The sequence below is a fragment of the Dama dama genome, chromosome 4, assembly GCF_033118175.1.
Source record: "Dama dama isolate Ldn47 chromosome 4, ASM3311817v1, whole genome shotgun sequence".
Classification (NCBI taxonomy): Eukaryota; Metazoa; Chordata; class Mammalia; order Artiodactyla; family Cervidae; genus Dama; species Dama dama.
Genome location: NC_083684.1, coordinates 15,567,267 through 15,589,272, shown reverse-complemented (window position 1 = coordinate 15,589,272; position 22,006 = coordinate 15,567,267). Strand labels below are relative to the sequence as shown.

The 22,006-nt window shown below is 43.8% G+C and overlaps 1 protein-coding gene across 1 annotated transcript in view; it reads right to left on the bottom strand.

Moving 5' to 3' along the window:
* CDH13 (cadherin 13) overlaps positions 1 to 22,006 on the bottom strand; it is a 992,246-nt gene that overhangs the window by 657,106 nt on the left and 313,134 nt on the right. The gene's annotated exons all lie outside the window — the stretch shown is intronic.

Here is a 22,006-nt window from a genome sequence, read left to right as displayed (position 1 = left end):
AATAATAGCCTAAATGGGAAAAACATCTTGAAAAAGAATAGATACACGTGTATGGATAACTGAATCAATTTGGTGTATATCTAAAACTAACACGACACTGTTGATCAACTATACTGCGACATACAGCTTTTTGAAATGTACCAGAATTCACAAAGGAAGTTCTCTGATTTTGAAAGGAAGACATGATTCATCTGGATGGTAGTAAAAGTCATGGAGTTTCTTAAGGGGACACTGGAAATGAGAAGTGCTGAGGAAACAGAGAAAAAGACAATGGGCACAGAATGAGTAAGATGTACCTCAAGTTACGTTTTGTCCTTAAGAGAGAACCGTGGGGCGTGAATGTGCCTAGGAGGGGATGCGCGCTCAGATGTGCTGACAGGAGGAGATGCCTGACGGTGACGTTCACTAAGCACTTGCTCTGTGACAGCCACTCTGCAGTGCCCCCCATGCTGTTGTTGTTTAGCCCCTAAGTCGTGTCCGGCTCTGTGCAGCCCCACGGACTGTAGCCCGCCAGGCTCCTCTGTCCATGGGATTTTCCCTGCAGGGATACTGGAGTGAGTTGCCATTTTCTCCTCCAGGGCATCTTCCTGACCCAGGGATTGAACCAGCCCCTCCTGTGTCTCCTGCATTGGACACGGATTCTTTACCACTGAGCCACCAGGGAAGCCCTCCTCCATATACTCCATGTATAGACTGGAGTTTTTCTACCACAGAAACTATTGACATTTTGGGCTGGTGATTCTCTGTTGCGAGTGGATGTTGTTCCTGTGCATCATAGGATGTTTATCATCTCTGACCTCTACCTTCAAGTCACCAGTAGAAACCCCCAGTTATGACAGTCAAAAATGTCACCAGACATTGCCATATTCCCCTGTGGGGAACAAAAATGCCATCCCCCTAGTCTGGAACCACTGATACTGTTTTATCCCATCTATTTCTTAGAAGAACGTAAGAGGCAGCATCACAAGCCTCATTTTACTGATGAGGAAAGAAAGCCACATAAAGGTTAAAGTGTGTGCCGGAGGACACACTCCTGGAGATTTGTGGTACAAATATATATTTTTCAATATGTCATTTGCCTTCTTACTTAGTTATAGAGTTTTTCTTTACTGTACAGAAACATTAAAATTTTATGTAGTCAACTATATCAATTTTTCAGCTTATAGTTTTGGCTGTTGGGTGACATGTTTAAGGTCTGCTTAACCACAGGATTATAAAAAATTCACCTCTGATGGATTTCTTCCAGTTTTTTACAGTTTCCTTGAACACTTATCTTGGCACCATCAGGAATTCATTTTGATGTGAGGATATGTATATATACATAAATGTGTATTGTATGTCTATATATGGTATTTGTTTCTTGCTTAAAATGTCAAAAAGAAAAGAGTAAGAAAAGTTGGTACTCTTCTAAATCTTATTACTTGGAGATAGCTGCATGCATTTTGCTAAACATTCTTCAGATCACCTCTGTGTAGGTACATGTACCAAGAGTTGAGTCATAGGGTTTTGGGGCTGACGAGGGAGAAAATAACCAAATACAAGTAACATTGGGGGATATTCGCAATGAGGAAGCAGAAAGAGAGAAAAGTGGATTAAAAATGGAGTTGGAGTTAGAAAGCATACAGTTAGATAAGGAGGCAAGTCAAAAGAATATAACATAATGGAAACCAATAAAAGAGATATTTTCACCATAGTGACGCTCCTCAAGCATCAAATGCAGTAGTAAACTTACTGTTGGATGGAATCTGAAAGGATGTGTATTTTGGTGTCTGAAGAGATGTTTTTGAGAGAATGAAGAGAAGAGTTATCAGTGCACAAAAAGATAAAAGTAAATAGTGTGAATAAGACAAATTCTAGAGGCACAGAGCAAAATCTTTATCAAGAAAAGCACTGGAGAAAGACATGAGAAGGGGAAAATGCCTTCAGGAAAAAAGGATCAAGGGAAAACCACATATCAGAACTTCTAATCTTGGGCTCCACCAATGTCAGGGGATGCATGAATAGGATTTAAGGGACTCTGTAAAATCCCTAAAATTACATTTAATTTTTGTGTTTATATGTATTATTCTGCAGATATGGAATACTTTCTATTAAAGTATCAATAAGTGCTAAAAATTAATTTGTCATAGGACATGGGAAACTTCTCTTAACTTATAGGAGAGGATAACAACCCGATAAAAGGGTCTAGATGGGGAAATTGAAAGTGGTAGCAGATATTTGATTGAACAATGTCCAAGCACAGGTTAAGAGTAGATGGAGTCAAGGGTATACCCCTGGCAAAAAAGTCTAGTCTGGAGATATAATTTACTCTTCTATCATCCATTTCTGTTATCACCAAGAGGATAGGTTGTTCAAGAAAAAATAAATCACTCTAAACAAAAACAAAACAAAAATTAGGAAAGAACAGCATTAAATTACATCTCTGCCTATTTCTGAATGATAGAAATACTTTAAAAAATTCTTTTTTCACTATTTTCCAAAATATCTTCAACCAATATATGCTAATTTTAAAATCACATGAGACATAAGTTGCTATTAAAATCAATACATTAATGCAATTGAAATAATTCTAGGGAAAACAATCCATGATACAAGCAAAATGGATTTCTCCAAAGAAAGAAGACTCTTCTTCTCCAAAGAAGATTGCTATGTCAGAATATAAAGAGCACTGGGCTCAAGGGACAAATGCAGACAATTCTGAAGAAGTAGAAAGGACAGGATTGCATCAGCCTGGAAGATGAGCTGGCTTTACCGAGGGTTGATGATAGTTCATGACACCCCTCCTGAGACTATTTCCCCACCTGTGATATGGAACACTGATGCCTTCCATGTAGAATTTCTAAGTAGGTTACATGGATTATTTAGATGAGTGGATATTTAATAAATGCACACTCTTCAGGTTCTCTAAGTATCAGTGACACCTTAACTGACATCATTGTCCTGATAAGAACTGTGGCTAATAGTCTTTATCTACACTTCACCTTTTAAGGGTGATCTAGAAAATTACAGTGACTATTTTAATGATATGCAGAAATTTATTTTAGATACCAGGTAGAATAATGGGAAAAACCTGAACTTCTATGTTGGGTAGTTGTTATTTAGTCCCTAAGTTGTGTCCAACTCTTAGTGATCCCATGGACTGGAGCCCACCAGGCTCCTCTGTCCATGGGATTCTCCAGGCAAGAATACTGGATTACATTGCCATTTCCTTCTCCAGGGGATCTTCCTGACCCAGGGATCAAACCCAGGTCTCCTGCATCACAGGCAGATTCTTTACCACTGCGCCACAGGTGGTTCGGTAGATTGGAGCTTAAATACCAATTCTTCTGTGTATAAACTATGTTAATTGTAAACAAATCTGCTGAACCGCAATATAATCATCTGTAAAACAGAGATAACACTTGGGCTCAGGCTTGCTGTGAGGATTTATTGAGATTAACATTAAATGAGAGACTGGGACATGATTGGGTGAGAGGAGTGGGCAAGTCGTACAAGTGTCTGAACTTTATTTAAAATGTTGATGTCTTGTTTACCATTTTTTGTATTAATTTTTGTTATACAATATTGCATTAAGTATTATGTATTTTGATTGAGTTTTTTGGTATCCCTTCCTAAATGTTGTGCCCTATGAAAATACCTCATTTGCCTCATCTTAGTCATGGCCCCAAAGCTGACAATTACTGAATGTGTAAAAAACACTGCAGTGAGCACTTTAACTCTCCACATTTGCCTGTAAGTAAACGGTTAGCCGGTACCATACCTACAGGGAGGTGTCACCATCACCACCACCGTCATTATTAATGTCACCGTCATCATTGCCATCACCATTGTAATCATTTATTATGGTTCTGTGAGTCACCCTAACTAAATTTCATAATATTTCTGAGTTGCAGCTCCCTAACATTTATCATGAGGCTACCAATGCCTCCTTATAAGGTGTAAAAGTTAAGCAAGGTTGTTTTAGTTGTTGCTGTCATTAGTATTATTGTTGATTCCAGTGTACGATCTGCCTCCACAGAAAAGCCAGCGAGTGTCAGCTAAGAAATCAGATGGCTCTAATGATCGTGGAGACCAGTCAGGAAGGGCAATAGGGCAGGGACACTCTGTCCTAGACTGGCTTTTATAAGGCTGCCCAACGTTTTCACACAAAGCAACACACACTGTTCTCAGAACTGGCATTTCCATACTCGGTGCTGTTCCAGTTCAGGAAACCGATGAGTCACTGGGAAGGGGGAGGGGGTTTCTTTGTATTGCATGTGTGTTTTCCTACAGTTTTGATTATTCCTCAAATATTTTTAGATATATAATAGGAAAAGAATATGGTAACCTCCTAGTTATTGCCCCACCTGGAAAACCTCAAGTCACTAATTGCCTTTTTTTCCTAAAATGGAAGCATTATTTCATCAGCCCAAAGATTCCATTTTCCTTTGCTATGCTTTGCTCTGTTAGTCTTTTAATCCTGTAAGCTACAACCACATAAACAAACAAGGGGGAAAACAGAGAGATGAAAACTCTTCAGGTTCATCCAATTTTGAATCCCACTTGACAAACACAGCGGTACATGGTTTTGATAAAGGCTGTGAGGATTGTGATTTGACCTTCCTCTTGCCACTGTGTGAAATGTAAACACGGTGTGTTTTCTCATAATTAAAATGTATTGATTCCCCAGAAGCCTACAGGGGGGCTGGGTAATCTTTCTTCTCAATGGGTACAGCACGATCCCTGTAGTCACCTAGTTGCAGCCAATCAGAAGGAAGCCATAACAGGCTGATGTGGCTTTGTACTTCAGCAAGTTGTATAATGTTGGGTGGGGGGGGGAGTAGCACTTCTCTTTTTGGAAACAGGTGTGTTTTTTAGGGCACACTGTTGTATTGTAATAGGAGACCACAAGATTCAGTGGTTTAAAGCAACAAAGAAGTAACTTTCTCCCTCGTATCACAGTCTGGGCTGGTGGTCCAGAATTAGAATAGTGGCCTGATGGGTGTTGGGGGTCCATCTTGTTACCGTGCCATCTCCAGCATGTGCCCCTCGTGGCTTAACTGAAGATAACTTACTACCATGTCCGCCTTCTGGCTGGAAGGGAGGGGGAAAGAGGAAGGGAGAACATGTTTCTTTCCTTTTAAGGGCATTACCTGAAATGCACACCTCATGGGTGTTCACGCCTCAGTGGCCATCACCTGGTTGTATAGCCATACCGGGCAAAGGTGGCTGGAAGTCATTAGCTGGATGACCATGTCCCTGGCTAAAACTGCTACTACTATTGGAAAAGGGGGGCTTCTCTTATGGCTCAGCTGGTAAAGAATCCACTTGCAATGTGGGAAACATGGGTTGGGAAGATCCCCTGGAGAAGGGAAAGGCTACCTACTCCAGTATTCAGAATTCCATAGACTGGATAGTCCATGGGGTTGCAAAGAGTCGGACACGACTGAGCAACTTTCACTTTTTCATTGGAAAAGGAAGCATAGATATAGTGGGAATCTCTAGGAATTTCAGCTAGAGTTGAGTTGAATGAGTATTTGCTCAAGAAGAGAGAGGGGGGTTCCTGATCTGGGGTCTCCATTCTCAGACATCTTGGTTTTGTGATAATCGATGGTGTTGATAAAAATTATGAAAATAAACATAGAAGCAGCTAACATTTACTTATTTCTTGTCTCATGCCTCTCGAGAGTACCCTGGGAACATGATGTGATTTTATCTTCATGATGATCCTATTGAGTCAGTAGTATAATTACCCCAATTTACCCATGAAGAAACTGAGATACATTCAGTTCAGAAACTTGTCCAAGGTCATGCAAGGAAGCTGTAGCCAAGTGGAACCTAAACCCATGTGTTTCTACTTCCAAAGTATTCTATTAACCACTTGGTTTGATACTAATGGTGGTCTGAAATGGGTTCAATATATCAAAACACTGAACTAAACTGCAAACTCTTCCATAACCAGATTATCTGAATTAGCTATAAGATGTTTGTTTGGGGCTTCAGTTGAATTTAGATTGGTCCTTCCATTTGTTAAAGACTAACAAGAGTTTTTGACCCTGACACAAACCTCAATTAATCTTCAAAAAGTAGAAAAATGAATGAATGCCTGTTTATTAAATGCAATTTGTTTGGTGTATAAGCTCTTTCCAAACATGGCTTCCAGAGTGAGGGGAAATACACAAAGGCATCATTAGTTCAGTAAAGCTGGAAAAAGAGGATTTAAAGACTTCACAGTGCAGGGCCTCTCTGCGGGTGCTGACAGAAAGAGCTGGACGGGAGGGAGGTCTCTGAGCATCCCTAAGGGAGGGGGGTGGGGCTCAGGCACCCCGATGAAGCTCAGGGCACTGACTCTGAGCAACAAGGAACCTGGGTCAGTCAAATGCTCACACTGTGTACAGAGCCACGGTGGGGGAGTCAGAGGTGTGGTCTCCAGGGTCAGGCCTCCCTGACCAAGAACTGAACGGAACAGCTAAGCCAGCTAGCGTGATGCCCACAGGGTGGACGCCGAGGCGCAGCTGCTGTGGTCTTCATGCAGCAGCACCCAGAGATACTGGGGAAGGGGCGGGACTCGAGCATCCCTTCCCTCCCCACAAACAGATGGGTAATTAGACGGAGGCCAGAGCCAGATGCTGCACTTCCCCCGAGACCAGCACCGGAGGGAATGGGCTGGCTCTGCAGAAGGTACTTCGCTCCAGAAAAGGGATGTCATGTCAGAAAAAGAACCAGGGCTTCAGGGTTTCTTGGAGGGAGGGGTGACAGGCTTTATCCTTTGCCAGCCCCTCTCTGGGCTAAGAGAGTGCTGCCCTTGAGGCGATCTCCTCTGAGCAGAACCCTGACTACAGACATTTCAGGAAAACCAGCTTGTTAGAGCCTGTTGATGTCTGTTCTGCTAGTGTCTGTTTCCAGGCCCTGTTTTCTATGTTTTACAGTACAATGATACAGACGTTTCCCCTGATGTGAGAAGAAACGCTCAAGTAAATCCGAGTTGAGAAGCAGCTTCCTCTGAACTATGAGCCACGGTCTAACACAACATGCCTTTGAAGATGATTCAGCTGCAATTGTTTTCTATTAATCTAAAATTAGTTCTTGTGGGAAAAGTCCTCCGATTTCACCCGAAACACTGCTTTGCAATGATGATGGGTTTTGGCTTAACAACAAGGATGACAAGGAAGTCTAAGATCAATTTCTAGAATCTGCACAGAGTCAGTTACATGCCTCTCTCTCCCTGGCCCTCTATTTTTTTGTTTGCTCTTTTTCAGCCGAGTCAAAAGCCAGCATTGGCTGAGACCCGCAACTATTTAAATCAGTAGTGACAGGGTAATGAGTGCAAGCATTTGTAGGATGTAAAATGCTCTCCTGATCTGAGGATCGGTGGTTTAAGCACTGCCGGTGCACTCTGGTAAGAGATCCCCAAGGCACTTGGAGGGGGGGAAGCAGACTGCCCTTGGGGCATAAGATGTAAAATTAGCCCACAGAGAAGAGTCCTCCTGCAAGGTAAACAGCAGGAAAGAGATCCCAAGACTAGGTTGTAGACAGTTATTGAGTCAACTGTATTAAATTAGCTAAGAACCAGTGTGTGAATTAGAAAACAGGGCCAGGGAAGACTTGAAAAAAGAAGAAAATGTGGGCCTGGCCCATGCTAAGTTCTGTTCAAAGAAGACCCCTCTTCAGACCACTAGACTTTGCTGGTCTTGGGGAAGATGGACAAATAAAGTGGTGTCAGCCAGAGGGCATTAAATCTCAGAACCCAAGTTCTTCTTTGTACAAGGTCATGACTAATCAGTGCCCTACTTCTATTAATGATTTGATTATTACCCAGGCTGAACAAATGTTCTGTCCTCTAAATTCCTGCCTGTTATTGTTTACTTTACTTATGGGGTTAATTACTTATTATTTTCCTTATTTCAAAGTACATGTTAATCTCCTATACAATACGAACTGCAGTGCAGCACAACTTTTTTCCCCCTATATATAACCCCCTGTGCACCTCACACTGAATTAAGCAGTTGCTTTAAAAAAAGGTATTTGTAGGTTAGCTAAATCAGATCATGCAAACATTCAGGTAGAACTTTTTGACACAGGGGCTGTAGTTCTGGAATACTGGGAACTGTGGCCTCTTAGAACATTAGACTCTCTTTAAGGATCTACCTCCCACCCTGCAACTAGCCCCTCAACCAGTTCTATGACAGACCTCTCCAAGTACAGAACAAAGTCCCATTTATATGGCAGTCCCATTTATATGAAGATTTTCTTTCCACATATAGGTACTTAGCCCTAATTGCATGTACTACAATCTCCAGTGAATGGAGTCTTTAAAAAAAAGTATATTTTCCAAACAAGCATCCCAGGTGATCCTCATGTACAGTAAAGTCTGAAAACTACTAATTTCAAGCCAAGCTCCTCATTTCACAAAGAACTGAAATTTAAACAGGAGATGTATCCACCTACAAGTGATGTATCCTCATCTAGTTTGTGACAAAGTCTACACAAGAACGTACTTTTGTGTTTCATGAACACCTGCCTGATAACATTCTGAAGTTTATCAGTTCCTACTATAGAAATTAGGACCTTAAGGAAACCCACCACTGAAGTTCCTCTTCCATAACGCTCTTCCATCCTCCAGTGCCCCTTTCCTGCCCCTTTTCATGAAAATGTACTTTTATTATATGAAATGCTTCAGCTACAATTGGCTTCCTCATCCCTTTCTGATACTTTTGTATAGCTGTACACTATATTCTTTTTGAGTAAGCTAAAATTCTCCAGTAAATTTGTACAGCCCTCCACTTACATCCTAGATAATGATATTTATGGGTTTATTAAATTGGCAGAATTAAAATTTTAAATTTCTCCTTCCCTCTTCCTCTACTGGATCAAGACTGAGACTGGCTGTGCTCAAACATCCAATTCCCCGCACTGATGGACAGTTATGTCATGACTGGCATCAGCAGTCCTCTGAATAGCCATGTGCCATGTTCAACATCCGTCCACCTCAGCCCCCACTCCCAGATGATGCTCTGTCCCTCGATAGCTCATTTCAGCCACCTGCATACCACAAAAAGAATGTTTATAAATTACGCCCTGGAGGTGGCTGTGGGAAGAGGGACTTGAGTGGACTGGGAAGTTTGTAAGTGCAAAAACAGACTTGAGAGGAGCAGGAAAGAGACAAAAGTCAGGGTGGAACATAGTCTTGCAGGAGGTGGTATCTGAAGTAAGGAGACGAAATTTGAAGATGAACCCATATAATGTTGACTGACCAAGAGCAAAACTGCTTCTTCTGCTAACAAGGGGTGCATGGAAAGGAAAGTATATTAAAATACATATTTTTGAAAACACATGATTTTTGCCTTAAATGTCTCTCAGTAGTAAAAACCCAAATTATGGCAAATATGACCCATGTAATAGCTAACAAGAGTGTGTGGTCAGTTTTTCAGATGATTGGTGGCTATAGTGAGCTACTGATGAATGTGTTGCTATTCGTGTGAAAAGGTTTGCTTAGAGAATGGGAAACTGGGAGGGAAGGAACACTGGTAGAATGCAATGGAGCTTCCCAGTACAATTAAATCCCCACCCTTGAAAAAAAGAAATCTATGACTTATGCTTAAATCTCTGATGAAGACACTAAAGAGATGATTTGAAATGGTGTGCCAGTTACCACCCTGAAGACCTTCAGAAGCCCAGGGTGCAAGGAGGGATGATTCCCCCAGATGGGAGACCAGGCACACCCACTTCTGGACTGTATCAAGCCAAGGATGGCATGGACATGGCAGAAATGCCCCACTGCTTCCTCCAGCCCCATCTATGGGAGGCGCCATTACTGCCCTCTTTTCCAATGAGATCAACGTGGCTTCAGAGTTGTTCTCAAAGCAGGACCAGTGACTGGTGCTGGCAAATGAAATAAAGGTTATCTTTTATTCTAGCCAACAGATGTATTGGCCTTGAGGCTGAAATCTGGTAAGAGACTCAATTTCAAAAAGGCATGAGAACTTCTTGGCTTCCTTTGTTATTGTTAATATCATGCAAGTGACTTGAAATCCTGAGAAAGTGCAGGAGGAACCCTGGTGAATCCTCTCTTGTGATGGGCAGGAAGGAGCAAAAACCACAGAAACATATTCCTGCTTCCTCACTGCTGACTCATTTCAAGGGAAGCAGCAGGAATATGCCATCTTCCTGGAAATGAAGTCTATAGGTCTTTTCTGGAACCCTTGCTTTTCTACAGAACAAAAGGCTGTCCATTCCAAAGGTGAACTTTGGGAATGTTGCATTTGACAGTGATTTGCAGTTGGCTTCTTAACTTCCAGATACAAGGGATTGGAGCTGGGAAGAAGAAGGAAAATTGTGTATGAGGGGAGGAATATGAATACAGAGGAAGAAAAAATCATGATGCGTTCCAGTGTACATTCACTGCAGAAGAGGGCAGTAAGGATATTCCCTTGTACGGGCTGAAATGAGATCACAGGCTGACAAGAAAGGAGCTGGGCCTCAAATCCTTGGAGACAGGAAAAGGCCCTTGAGAAGAGCTGGTCAAGGAAGATGTGATGGGGGCGGGGTGTGAAGAAGAGAAATTTGCTCAACAGCTGGATAGAGAGCAGGGCCTGGAGAGAATTTATATAATTGGATCCCAGGGATTTTAACAAGGGCAGTTCCATTCAGACACTAGGGCTTTAAACTAAATTCTAAATGTAAATCACAATGCTTGGTTAGAGAGAAAACTGGCCAGGAGGGGGATAAAAGTGAATCAATTCTAAGTAGATGGGTTAAGCTAGGAGAGCTAGTTTAAGTACAAAAAGGGCACAGTATCCTGATCATAACATGAATGCTGAGAAATACTCTGTGTAATAAAAAAAGAAGTAAGTCCATGACATTACTGGCTGATGGAGCCTAGTCTTTCTTGAGGCCTTTTCTTTTTTCAACTGCTTACACTGCTAAGTTTCAGGTACAGGTTGAATATTCATTTGCTCCCTCCCTCATTCATTCTTCATTTTCTTTCTTCCTCTCTCTCTCATCGACCTGGAATTTATCTAAATGTGGGCATACTTGCTTTACAACGGTGTGCTGGTTTCTGCTATAGAGCAAGGTGAATCAGCCGTATGCACACGTACACCACCCCGCTCTGGTCTTCCCTCCCGCCCCCAGTCCCAGCCTTCTAGATCCCCACAGAGCACTGAGCCGCACCCCCTGCGCTATACTGCAGGCTCCTATTAGCCATCTATTCCACCCACGTGTACACGTCATCTCAATCTCCCAACGCATCCCAGCCTCCCTTACCCCCAGCCCTGTGTCCACACTGCCGTTCTCCTCATCTCCTTCTCTATTCCTGCATTGCAAATCGGTTTCTCTATGCCATTTTTTCAGATCCTACATGCATGTATTAATATTTGGTATTTGTTTTTCTCTTTCTGACTTACTTCCCTCTGTATCACAGATTCTAGGTCCATCCACATCTCTAAACATGACCCAATTTCATTCCTTTTTAAAAGCTCTATGTTTTCTGGGCAATTGTAAAGCTCATCCTAGATTTCAATTTCAAAATAACTTAGCTGCTTCACTATTTAATTCATTCATCAGTCAGTTTGTTATCTAAGATCACAAGGCTCGCTTAGGTCCTACTGCCCAGAGCCTGCAGCAATAGAGATAAAAAGAGGAATGAGACAGTGGGGGCCTCAAGGAGCTGATCACCCACCCGGTAATGGTCTCATCTGAGGTCATTTCTGTCTTCGCCTTTCACCTCCGAGCATTTCCTTTCCTGTGTGACATAGAAATTTACTGAGCAAGCATCCAATTTTAATCTTGAATTTGCTCTTGTTTATCTGCTCTCTTTCTGAACATTTCCAGCTTTGCTAGAAGCTTCCATGTTCTTCTAGCTCTGTCCCCATAGATCCAGCCTCCAGCTTCTCTACCTGATGTCAGGGTCACCAGTCCTATCTCCTGTTCTCCAGTGACTTGCAGAGAAAAACACCATTCCTTCTACTCTCCTTACTTTGGAGGACTCTAACCTGTTTCTTTCTCTAGAAATAGCTCCTTACATTTGAAAGAAAACACACAGAGCACTTTTATTGCTACAGTTTTGGCCCAGCTGCCTTGGGTCCCCATCAATCTTCTGTGATTTAAGGAATAGGGTTGTCACTACAAGATATTAAAAACAAAAATCAAAAACTAGCTCTGCCTTATTGGGGGTGGGGCAGTGCCCTGTTCTGGCAGGAACGGTCTGCTGGTTGAGACGCCCTGCTGGCAGCGAGTGGCAGGAAACGATGAGATGAAGGGCTGTTGGCTCATCAGATTGTGACGAACACTTCAGAGGGAGGAAGACCTCTGTGCTCTGGAGAGAGGTTATCGTTTCAGATCACAGGACTAGGCATCATCCCAAAGAGGGATGGGGCAGAGGGACACAAAGTCCTCAAGTCTGCCTCTGTGTGACAGTGCAATCCCGCAGACCCCGGCTGAGAGATGCAGCCACCGGGAATCCCTTGCTCGTCCTTCACCATTCTTTGTGACTGAAACAGTGAAGAGCCGTGTGAAAAAGAAGCCCCCTTGTCTCTTGGCTAATTTGTGCCAAAAAGAGGCAGCAGGCCCTAAGATCTCTGTCCAACAGATTGAAAGATGGCTAATTAACTCAATAGAATCCTTCTGTTGGGAGAGTTTAAGGGGAAAAAGACAAAGGGAAAAAGAAGCCAAGTGTGAATAAAGACTGAGAAGCTGAATCATGAGGGTGGTGATGGCCACTGTGGAGGGAGCAAGGGAGGCAGCATCTGGGGAAAAGCAGGGTGGCTGGAATGCTTCTGGGTGACTCATTTGTTTCTTCTTTCAAAAAACATTTACTGGATGGCCATTTTTGTACCAGACACTTTGCTGGGTGCTGTTGGTTCATGAAAAGCAAGTTACTAAGTCCTAATTCTGTCAAGCTAAAGGTGTCTAATAGGACCTTACATGGTCTGTGTGATGTTCTGATAGATTTAAGTCACCAAAACCACCTAGTCTGCCCTACACAAATGCAATGTACTAATTAATTAAAATGTAAAAGAACTGGGGGATTTGGAGCTGCAGGTATGGTAGAATGACATATGGCCCAAATTCTTACAGCTGAGCTTAGCCTTGTGACCTGTATGACCAATAAGAGCAACTGGCTATGATGCAAGCACAGGCTTGAGATACAGCCCCAAGGCTGGGCTTGCCTCTTGCAAGCTTTACTTTAACCAGAGGCTTACTTTAACCAGAAGAATGAGAGACACAGGGAACAGAACTAAGTCCTCCCCCCACCACAGTCCAGCACTAAACCCAGCAGTTTAGATCAACCACATCCGAGATGACCCTCAGATGCGTGGGCAAGAAATAAATGCTTGCTGTGATAAAGCACTAACATTTTGAGGTACTTTTGACCCTGAGGGCACTGAAAATCTGAGAGATCTGGTGAGCTAAAGAGTCTATAAAGGGATTTTGTGACCATGGACTTCATATATTTATGATGGAAACGGTAGCTATTAGAAAATGAAAGCAAGAATGGGTGTTTCCAACAAAGCGCTCTTGTTCTCCTTGGATCAAATGTCAAAGGCTTGCCATCAAACACAGTGGAAGTCAGTTCTGGGATTCACTCTGGTCCCCCAGTGTCGTAGAGGCTCAGACGTGCCAACAGAAAAACTCACATCATCAAGAGAACATCACTAACATCTACAGAGTGTGTGGCTGGACTCTAACCTGGGCTCTAATTGTATTGATACATTGTTGCATTTTGTCCTACAGCAACTCTATAATATGTATGAGAGTAATTGGCCACCTCATGTGAAGAGTTGACTCATTGGAAAAGACCCTGCTGCTGGAAGGGATTGGGGACAGGAGAAGGGGACAACAGAGGATGAGATGGCTGGATGGCATCACCGACTCAATGGGCATGAGTTTGAGTAAACTCCAAGAGTTGGTGATGGACAGGGAGGCCTGGTGTGCTGTGGTTCATGGGGTCTCAAAGAGTCGGACACGACTGAGTGACTGAACTGAACTGAATGTCCACACTTCAGAAAGGAGAGAGAAGTTCACAGATGATAAGGGTCTTGCCCAAGATCTCACACACAGGATATGACAAATTCTTCTTAACCCCAGAGACTCTACAAAATTTGTACACTTATCTCTGGAGGGCCTGTGTGAGATTTCTTCTGGAAGGGAAATGAAGACGAAAGCTGGGGAAACATCTAATGAATACAGAGTCATCCAAACACCATTTAGTATCTTCATTGGAGCCATCTGACTATAAAATTGATGGTACTTTATTTTTTCCTCCAAAACTCACTACCAAATCTTGATTATTTCAAGATCTCTGAGTTCTGCCTTCCCTACAGAATAGGATGAATCATCTTCTAACTTCTCTTTGCTGTAATAGAGATGCATTTCAACTTCCCCTCCTCTATATTCCAAAAAAAGTTCTCCAAAGGTCTGAAAGATACTAGACGCTAGAGTTCTATGGACACCGGTGTGTCCTACAGAAGTCAAGCAACACTGGGATCAAAGGGCTTATTACATTTTACTTCTGTAAGGATTCCTTTCCAACACTTGGAAAAAACAGAGCAAATAATATGAGTTGCTGACCTTATTCAACAGGAATAGATTTGGAATGTGATGTTCCTGGTCTCAGTAAGTCAACACTTCTGTGCACGCTGCCTTTCTATCACCCAGAAAGGGTTGAGCATGCAGAGGAGGAGGGGAAATAAAGACACAGATGTTCTGGATTCACAAGTTAACTATTGGGAATACCGTAGATGTTGGAGAGTTGTGACAACTGCACTCTAAGCCCCAGGGTAAAAGCAGTGATTATAACATTAGCTAATAGTTACTAAGCAGACACATGTTCTAAGCTCTGAGCAAGGTGCTTTACCCACATGCGTTATAGCAGAGTCCTCACAAAAACATTCTCAATAAATTCCCCAGTTTAAATTTCATCTCTACCTCTTACTAGCTGTGCAACCCTTAACAAGTTATTTAACCTCAGGTTTTTCATCTGTAAAATGGGAATTCGAGTTGAATCTCATTCAGAGAGTTGTTAGGAATACATGAACTAATAAAGTGCTTGAAAACAGTGACTGGCACACAGCAAGTTGAATATGAGTGTTAGCTATCATATCAGCCCATTGAATCACTTGAGTAAGTCTAGGAAATAGGTGCTATTGCCATTTTTATTTTATAGCTAAAACAAAACAAAAAATCATGAGGTTCTGGGAAGTTGAGTATCTTACTCAAGCTCACTCAGGAGATAAGTGGCAGAGCCAGAATGTAAACACATTTCTATTAGATTCTGATCTATATGTTCTTGAGCACATTAAAGCAAACAAACACACTTCTGAAAGCATAGAGTATTTCCAATGTGAAGACCCTGGTGAACTGTATCTAAAATCTGGGGTGTTGCTGCTGAATACAGAGGTGCGGTGTCCAGACTACACTGGCCAATAGGATTGCAAGGGAAATGATCTGTTGTAGCTTAAACCAGTTTCCTACTCCCCTTCCCTTGAGATCCTGATTTAGAACATTGCGGTGTTTTTTAATGGTTCCCTGGTGATTCAGACAATCCACCACATTTGGAACCTACTGGAATAGGACACTCTCATGCTGCTGAATCACTCAGATCTCTGGTATGGAAAGTCTTACGGGCTGCCCAGTCCAGCTTCCCACCCATGGCTGGAAGCCCGTGTCTCTGGCAGATGTGACTCAAAGCTATGAGGTCTGTACAGGAAAAGTCCTCTTTACATGAACCCAGGTCTGCTTTCACCCACTGTTCCTCTGGTTGGAAGCTGAGAGAACAAATCCATTCCCCATCACAGTAAGTTCCTGGAGGGAGGGGGTGGGGGGATGGTGCACAGAGTGGACGAGGGTAGATTCATTCAGAGACATGCTCTGAAGTGAGCACAGAGTGGATGAGGGTAGAGACAGACATGCTCTGAAGTGAGGCACGGATTTGTCCCCGCTGTTCAGGGTACGCAGAGCCCTTCCCTCATACACATGTTCCTGCTGAATGGCTCCAAAATCTCCAATCAATTAACTGTCAACTTATGTCAAGCATGACATCAGCTCACAGAAGCCCTGTCTCAAGGATCCCTCTGTTGTTCCTAAAACATCTCATTTTCCTCCCACTTTCTCCTCCTGGTGCCAGGGAGCTTGCATTGTTTGAATACTCCCTTACTGGCTGTTGCAAATTCTCTGTGTCTGCCGGCAATCCAAGGAGCTGAACTTCACCATCAGGTCTTGGCCCTTTGACCTTCTAGCTCAGAACAGGGCATGTTAGCCCAGACCCATGAAAAGCAGATGCAAGGTGGGGTTCAAGACCAATGGCTTTATTAGGGAAACACCTGGTAAGAACATGCATAGGAAGCTGGGAGCACACGGGAAAGCCATCAGACTAAGCGGCAAGTCTGACTTGGAGTGACGGAGAGAGGGATGGAAGGCTAGTAGAGGGGTCCTAGAGTCTAAGGAGGTGCCCTGCAACCAAAGGAGGCACTGCAAGGTCCTAGGGGAGTCCCAGAGCGAAGGCCAGCTGTCAGATGAGTTCTAAGACTCCCAGGAACTGGCCTGCCTTAGCACCTCTGCCTTACTGAGTCATTTGTGTGAACTAATAAGAAGTACAACCTCAGCCCAAACATGGCCATGGACTTAAGAGCCCAGCAGCTGAAAATGTTGGCCAGTTATGCTCCTGTGGTTAGAGGTCTGGGATACATATTCTCATGGTTGCCACACTTAGTAAATGTTAACCGTCCCTGTTTAAAGGAGTATCTCTCCTGCTCAGTTGATGGAGGTATCTACCAAATATTTTTTTTCTTATTTCAAAGTAGACAGAAAGATTCCTCATTTTTCAATAAATATTGAGAAGTCTGGGCCATTCAGAGAAGGAGCTTCACTAGGAGGAATAGATGCACTGGTTGTGGGAGCATGAAGAGTTGACTGTGTGGGACACAGCCAGGAGAAGGTATCCTGAAATATGCTGGGGCAAAAGACCTGAATAAAGACTGGGACTGAGCTGAAATCAAAAAGGAAAATCTTCTTTGTGGAATTCAGAGTTGCAACCATAGAAATGCAGATGGTTGTCCCAAAGAAACTGCATAAAGACAGATTCTTGAAATGGAAAGATAGCAGTAGCAGAATAGTGGCCTCCCCAAACAGGGTCTATTCTAATCCCTGAAACCCATGACACTGGAAAGTCATATGGCAAAAGAAATTAGGGATACAGATAGAATTGAGGTTGCTAACCACCTGACCTTGAAATGGGAAGGTTACCATGGATTAATGGATTGTCTGTGTAGGCCCAATGTAATAGTGAATGTCCTTGAGAGACAAAGGAAGATTTAAAGATGCTGCTGGTTTTAAAGATGGAAGGAAGAGTCATGAGTCAAGGAATGAAGGTAGCTCTAAAATTTGGGAAAGGCAAGAAAATTGATGTTCCACTACAGCCTCAAGAAGGAACTGGATAACACCTTAATTTTTGCCCAGTGAAACCTTTTTAGGACTTTTGATCTCCAGAACTAAGGTATCTTTTGTTGTTATTTTAATCCATTTAGCTTGTGCTAGCAGCCCACTCCAGTGTTCTTGCCTGGAGAATCCCAGAGACGACAGAGCCTGGTGGGCTGCTATCTATGGGGTCACACAGAGTTGGACACGACTGAAGTGACTTAGCAGCAGCAGCAGCTTGTGCTAATTTGTCACACAAGCTTACACAACAGGAAATTAATACTGTTCTGATGCCAGAATCTTGAAAGAGAACTATAGATATTAATGGCATAAATTCTAATTTTCTAGGGGCTTTTATAAATGTTTTAAATCAATTCTCATATGTAACTCCACAGAGTGGGTATCATTATCCCCATTTTACAGATGAAGATGCCAGCACTAAAAGTTTAAAATAACTTGGCTAAGATCACACAGCTAACAAGTGCAAATTCTGAAAGTTGAATCAAGGAAATATGGCTTCATAGCTCATGTCCCTAAAAACAGCACTATACTTCCTTTTTCAGAATGGAAGGATGGCAAGAAATAGCCGTCAGACAGTAAGGGAGAAGGAGGGACTGAATGTTAAGCTACAGAATCTATGGGAAGACCAATTTTGAGATTGGCCTTAAGACTTAAGGTTAAGTCTTAGCGAAAAAAGATGGTCCTTCCTCTGAGAGGAGAGGAGGAAGGCATGCCCGGAGGGTGGAGAGGAGGATGAGGACATTCATCCGGACCTCACTGGGTTCACCACCTCACCCTGCAGAGACAGGGTGTGGGAGAACACCTCAGGAGTGGAGATTTGGAACTGGAATTGTGGTACGTGAGCTGGGAACTGAGGAAAGAGGAATAAAGCGTGCTTCGGGGAACAAATTTATCAGGATACAAACTTTATTCACCAGCACTGAGGATTAATTTACCTTTGCAATATGCTGGTGAGAGGCAAAATGGAAGTATATTATTAGTTCCCTCCTTCTGAATGATTTTGAAGTGACTAAGTGAAAGTCTGTAACCTGCTCAATGGAAAACAACTCTGTAGAAATGGAGTCCCTTTTGAAAATTTCCCTCAGCCGATATGGCATGCAAGTCAGCCAATCACAGGAGGCTGAGCCTCTGATGACATTGCTTCCCAGGCTCCCAGCCTTCCTGTGCGCTGACATGACAGAATTTGGGGGAGGGGAAAAAAAAACATCAACTCGTCAGTCATGTATTGTCCTGAATCACTAACCAGAAAGCATCAGGAGGTTTTCAATACACTGGATTAAGGAGAGGAGCTGCCAACAGGAACTCCATGACAGAGACTTCAATGCAAATAGTTGTTCCCTTTTAGTGCTCATGAATGCCTGGCCATGAAACAAACAAACAAGCAAACAAACGTTTCTTGACTATTAGGAAGTCATGAGCATGAAACATGAGGACCAGAAAAGACGAGAAGGTTCATGGATACAGTTCATGAAGTCTGAGAGCTCTGGGGCTTTGCCTGGGCAAGACACTGAAACCAAAGTCTCAGCTCCTTCTATTCCAGAGCACAGAAACCACCCCCTACCTCCCTAGCTTGTTGGGGAGGATTAAGACAGATGTTTTTTACTGGGTTTTTACGGAATGAGCCCTCAAGTATCACATTTATACTCATTCTAACATACAGCACCCAGTCGTCAGAAGTATATAATCCATATATTACTGAGCTGTCTTCAATGCGCCCATCTCAGGTCCAACACTTCAAATGACCGGCTCAGTCTGACCTCCTCCTCCCTTCTCCTTCGTGAGGAATGGCCTTTGTGGACTCAGTCAACCTGCTCCCTGGTCCTCTGACCAATGGGCAAAACATACCGGAGAGGGACAAGAGGGAAGAAATGTGGGTTTTCACTCCTCTGCTCCCTCGTAGCTGGGACACTGAGGGTGGCTGTGTCTCTGAACTAAAAGTCTCCATGTCTGTGGGGTGGCCCCACACACTGGCTTATAGTCTGGCCCTGTCTGTGCCTCCCTGGGCAGGGGGCTCCCCTTTCTCAGCCAGGTTCCATCCTGCAGCCCCTGAAGGACACTGGACACACGGCTGAAACTCTACTTAGCCATCCAAGGGAGGGCAAGGCCAGACAGTCCAAAATGGAACGCAAGTTCACAAATGGATTAACCTGATTGGTGCAGATGTCTTCAGGAACACTTGAAGGGTAGGTTCTTCAAATGTATTCCAGTCGGTTATTTATTTGTTAAAAGATCCTTGAAGAGGAAAGATATATTGTTTTCTCCCTTCTTGTCACTGCCTTATGGGGGGTGGGGGGGGGGTCAGACTGCCCAGAATAGACGTGGCCAAGACAGACCAATGGACCAAGAGGTTCACACCCTCTTCTTAGGGCAGGCCACTGGCCTCACCTTGGCCACCTTGCCCAGCCACTCGTGGTCAGGCCCGAGGGAAGGAAATCCTGAGTCTTGGTGCCACATGACCAGTCAGCTGAGCTGCAGGCACTGTAATTTGTTCACAAACCAAACACTTGCTCAGTCCACTCTGTGTGCCCCGCGCCATCCTTGGTTTTGGTGACAACACAACCTCAAAGGCCCTACTTGGGAGCTGAAGTGCCTGAGCGAGGGCAAATCCCGCCTTTATCGGCTACCACTTGTATGTCTATAAAAAGGTCTCAATCTCCACCTTCCTGAGTTGCCACAGTTGTTCAATAAGCATTAGCGGTTCTCGTGTGATGCGTTTTCTATAATGCAGTCAAGCACTTGGCACAGGGACGGGGTAATAGGCCAATAATTACTGTTTTAATCCATGATGAGAATGACTGGAGAAATGTCTAAAGTGCAGTTAAAGTGAGGGAAAGAGACGTATGACTCCAAGTTACCGTGGAAGGTAATCCACACTCATTAATGGAGGGAAGAAGAGACAGTCAGGACCCCAAGGAAGAAGAAACTGCCTGCACGTGGGCAAGTGAGAGAAGGCTTCAGAGGATGGTGAGTAAGTGGAGCTCCTGCTTGCTAGCTTCTTCAGAGCCCAGGCCCTTCAAAAGCCGGTGCCCGCTGGTCTGCCTCATCCGGAGCTCTTGCTTAATGAAGACTCTCCGACTGTCTCCTGAGTCATCCACTTTTCAACTCTCTGCAAATCTTATCTTGAAAAATGCCTTCCTTTCCTCCCTCATCAATGCCTTTGCATTTCTCTGTCACTTTGTTATTGGCCTTTGACCAGGTGCTTTCATCTCTTCCCAACACAGAATCCTTACATCCCTGTTTTCTGCTGTTTTTACAAACCCGATATAGTCTCCTCTCCTGCATTATTTAGTGCTGAAAACTGAGGGAGGAGAGAGATCAGAAAAATATGGTGTGCCTAATTGCATTTTGCCGTGAACAACCCTAAAAGGAGATCTCTGCTTTTCAGAGGTATGTGTGTGTGTGTGTGTGTGTGTGTGAAGGGAGAAATTGAGGAAGGGGGAGTTAACTTGAAATTAATAGATAAAATTATTTATATTTAAACATGTGAAAATTTATCTCAATATATTACTCTCCAAGAGGGAGAGCAAGGTCTGCAATGATACTGTAAATTAGGAAGGACTGATTTAAGAAAGGTAGGAAACTATTTTAACTTAATAACTGTGGTAATGAGAATGTTGCTATCATTATTTATCGGGTGCTCGCTATTTACCATTTGCTCTGTGAGGACTTTGCATCGTGACCTCACAGAGCCCTCACAGCACAGCGGTCTGTGAGCAGGCAGTATCACTATCCCCGTCACACACAGCAGAACAAAGAACGACAAGGCTCAGAGAGGCTTAGGCAGTCGCCCGACGTCACCCAGAGCTGCCCAGGCCTGGCTCTGACCACGACCCCTCCTCCTCCTTGCTGTCTGAGGCTCTTCTCCAGGGAGGCCCCGAGCCCTGTGTCCTCAGGGGGGTACAGGTGTTGTCTCCACTTCTCCATGGAGGCCCCTGAGCGCCCTACCCTGAGTGTGTGATGACACACACAGCCCCCCGCCCCCTGCCACTGCCCCCAGACCAGCCAATCCAGCCACAGCAGCCGGGGGCTTGAGGCCACCCCATCCCCCTCTACCCACGTCACTCTGGGCAAGCCCAGCTCTCCTTAAGACTCATCTGTGCTTTATATCCATGAGACTAACAGAAATCAGACAGGTCACCTCATGAACAGCAAAAGGGGGTGTAGCCTGCGGCAGCCATTCGGGAAAGTAATCTAGCAACATCTCAAAACAAGTCTAGTCTTACCTTATGTCTACATGTCCTCCTGCTGCTGTAAGAAATTGCCACAAACTTTGTGGCTTAAAACAACAACAATGCGTTACTGTATATCTCTGGAGGTTGGAAGTCTAGCAGAGGTCTCACAAGGCTAAAATCAAGGCGTTGGCAGGGCCGTGTTCCTTCTGGAGGTTCTAGAGGGGAGACTTGGGTTCGATCCCTGGGTGGGGAAGATTCCCCTGGAGAAGGGAAAGGCTACTCACTTCAGTATTCTGGCCTGGAGAATTCCATGGACTATACAGTCCATGGGGTCGCAAAGAGTCGGACATGACTGAGCGACTTTCACTTTCACTACACCTTCTTGCCTTTTCTAACTTCCAGAGGCCACCTGATTCCTT